Raw genomic sequence first — 3,389 nt, 5'->3', positions numbered from 1 at the left:
GCCAGAGCGGAAAGCCCTCAAACATCCTTTCCCCCTTGGGCTGCTATCACCTAGGGTACTAAGGACTGACCTTCGTCCAGTTTCTCCTTGGGCTGCCACCACCTAGGATACTCCTGGACTCAGACCGAATACCTGTGTCCGCCCCAGTCGACCCAGGGCGGATCACCAAGAGAGACAGAAGGGAAGTCCATTACAGACTTCACCTCCCAAACGACCGTCGGGGGCGTCCCAAAAGGGTACAGCATCCCTTCGTTGACACACAAAACAGTGACAAGTGAACAAAAGAAGTGAAAAAACAGTTAAATAAGTGGTAAAGTGCCTATCAAGAGCCCAGTTTACCGCTGGATCTATAAAAATTCTCCCGCACTGGTAAACCAGGCATAGGGAGTGGGATGCTCAAAAAGGTGTAAACTAGTGCCACGCAATGTGCCGAAAACCAGTGGGTTTCCCACTCCCAGTGGTCTAAGGCACTCCGGGGTCCACTCTGCTCCCAGGGCACAACACTAGAGGCCTTTGAGTGCTTCCCTGTCCCCCAGCCAAGATCCACAGGCACCGAAGCACCTGGTGGTCGTATTGCCAGCGTCAGCAGCATTCTGTCAGTCCCCTACAGTAGCCAGAGCCAAAACCACTGGCAGAACTGATTACTAACTGCATCCCCCAGCAACATGCCCAAAGTGGTTCTCCATTCCCATCTCCACAGCGTTCGGTCTACTCCTGCACGGTGGGTCCTAGTCCAGCACCTCCGGCAGTTTCACATACTTATTGCTTCTGATAAGAACAGATACTACACTTGATCTTAGCCAAAAAGCCGAGAAGCGATACGGTACAAAATTGTTTCTATAATTGAAAGCTCTGTAAAGCCTCATTCACACGATTATTTTGCAGGTCCGTAATTGTCCGTACTTGTGGATCCGCACAGTATTAAGGTTAAATTTAGAGATGAGCGAGTACTATTCGAAATGGCTGTTTCGAATAGCACACACCCATAGGAATGAAAGGAAGCGGCCGGCCGTTTAACCCCCTGTGTGCTGGCTGTGTCCATTCATTCCTATGGGTGCGTGCTATTCGAAACAAGAGTTTTGAATAGTACTCGCTCATCTCTAGTTAAATTGATGTGTTGGCACTTTGCAATAATTTAGTGAGTTTTGAGTTGCAGTTTGGGCACACGGTCTCTAAAAGGTTCGTCATCACTGACCTAGTCTGTGGAACCCTAGCCTTATTGGTCTGTTTAAAGAAGACTCTTCATGTCCTCTGGCACTTATGGTATTATACATCGCTAGCAAGCTGACAGTGCACTGAATTCCTGTTTCCTTAGCTAGCCTACCCACTAGTACCCCTTCCTAACTAACTCAACCCCCACCCAATTACTCCTACCTGTCTTCCAGGCAGGACCTTCTGGGCACAGGACATCACTTCTCCTGGACTACTGCACATGCACTTCATCTCTATTGCTCAGATATGGTTATCTGGCAGATGTCAAGAAGAGGAGGTGCCAGCAGCCCAGAAATAAGTGACACCCCATGCCCAGAAAATCCTTCCCAGAAGACAAGAAAGTAGAAAGGGGGGGGGGGGGGAAGGGGGGTTGGGGGATATGGTTTAGTATTGGTGAATAATCAGAAAATGTGCCTGGGGCCGTCACATGACATATTCAATGTATGGGTTAGTGAAAATCAAGATGATACACGGATACCAATGGCTCGGTTGTGTCGATGAGGCTCGTCTTTCTCAAATTTCCTGTCTCTCTTTGAGTAGACTAATAGTGTCAAGCTTTTAACTGGGTTTATTTTGTTTCAACCATAAGGCATCCATTCACGTATAGTTCATGAAAACACCAGAAGCCATTTGGTTTTTGTGAAGTCACTTATCATACTAGATTGATTTATACCACATGATTCCATAATGACTTTTGTAGTGTTGGGGCAATTAATTTTATTAATAGCATAATAATTCAATTCTAGGATCCCCACCTATGTGAAGAACACAGTTCTCTATCAGCGGCATTCACCCTACCAGAAATAATAAATCATGATATAGAGGCTATACTAAAATCAGTCTAGTAAGTGATATATAATAAATAATATGAATTCTAAATACATTTAATCATATTCTGTAGAACAGTAATTGTCTTTTGGCAGCTTCATACACATTCTGACTATCAGGAAGCTCACAAACATTGTATTGTTGGAAGTGTTTCCACAGATCTTGCAGTAAATCATGTCTTTGTTAGGTCTGGATATCCTGTTGGTCTTGGCAGCTATTATTTATGTATGCCAGTTACAATACTTTCTAATCCCTGCTTTGACATAATAAAACATCAGAATACTGGAATCATTTCTCTGCTCTTTGATTTTAGTGTGGGATGTTCATTTGTAGCAAACCCAAACAATTAATATGCAATAAAGTCATGGAAAGCATTTACTTGTCTGCTTGCTTCATTTTTCATATGATTTATGTTCTTCTAGATTCTGCATTTCTTTTTTTTACTTGTTTCGAATCTATAAAATGTATGTTTCTTATTTCTGTTCACAGTGGTAACTGAAAGGGTTTGCTCTATTATGAATTAGGCTTGCTTTCCTGCCTCCACTTACTGAATCCTCAGGTTTATTATCATATCTAACCTTTCAGTTACCTTTACAGGCTAAGCCACAATATTTGTGCACATGATGAGTAAATCTAGTTCTGCCCAATATATGACTTGCATACTGTCTGAGGAAGGTCCATGAAGTACCAAAATGTTACAGTATAGTCTTATGGATTGCCTATACTATATAATAATCAAGACGAGATAACGCATACCTACATATAAGGCTGCATTCACACGGAGTAAACGCTGGCGTTTTTTGTGTGTTTTTTGCACATAGCGCCGCGTTTACGCCGCGTAGCGTCGCGTTAACGCCGCGTATACGCCGCGTTAACGCCGGGCAACGCCACCGCTAAATAGCGCGGCGTTAACGCGGCGTATACGCGGCGTTAACGCGACGCTACGCGGCGTAAACGCGGCGCTATGTGCAAAAAACACACAAAAAACGCCAGCGTTTACTCCGTGTGAATGCAGCCTTAGAGTGCCGGAGTCCTTATTTTCCTTCAATTTTGGGTTTGAGATTCCCCTCAGAATCACCTATCCTAGTGGCAGGGCCATACTATTGTAATTTCAGTAGCTATCTTCAGGTGGATTCTACCTTGTAAAGCCCATTGGAATAAATAAGAGGCAGAAAAAAAATAATGGTTTTTGAAGCAGTTTTTGCAAAACCATAAAAATTGCTAACGTTTTTTTCTGTCTCGCATTCATTTCAATGCGGTTTGCAAGCCACATGAAGATAGGTCATTATTAGAGATGAGCGAGTAGTGAAATATTCGAGAGTCGATATTCATTTCGAGTAGAGCCTCAA

At 43.6% G+C, this 3,389-nt stretch overlaps 1 pseudogene; it reads right to left on the bottom strand.

Moving 5' to 3' along the window:
* Window positions 1-720: 720 nt before the first annotated feature.
* On the bottom strand, window positions 721-820 carry LOC142201661 (U2 spliceosomal RNA; annotated as a pseudogene).
* Between the last annotated feature and the right edge of the window lie 2,569 nt (window positions 821-3,389).

The sequence above is a fragment of the Leptodactylus fuscus genome, chromosome 4 (genome assembly GCF_031893055.1).
Source record: "Leptodactylus fuscus isolate aLepFus1 chromosome 4, aLepFus1.hap2, whole genome shotgun sequence".
Taxonomy (NCBI): Eukaryota; Metazoa; Chordata; class Amphibia; order Anura; family Leptodactylidae; genus Leptodactylus; species Leptodactylus fuscus.
This window is presented reverse-complemented; position numbering and strand designations above follow the sequence as displayed.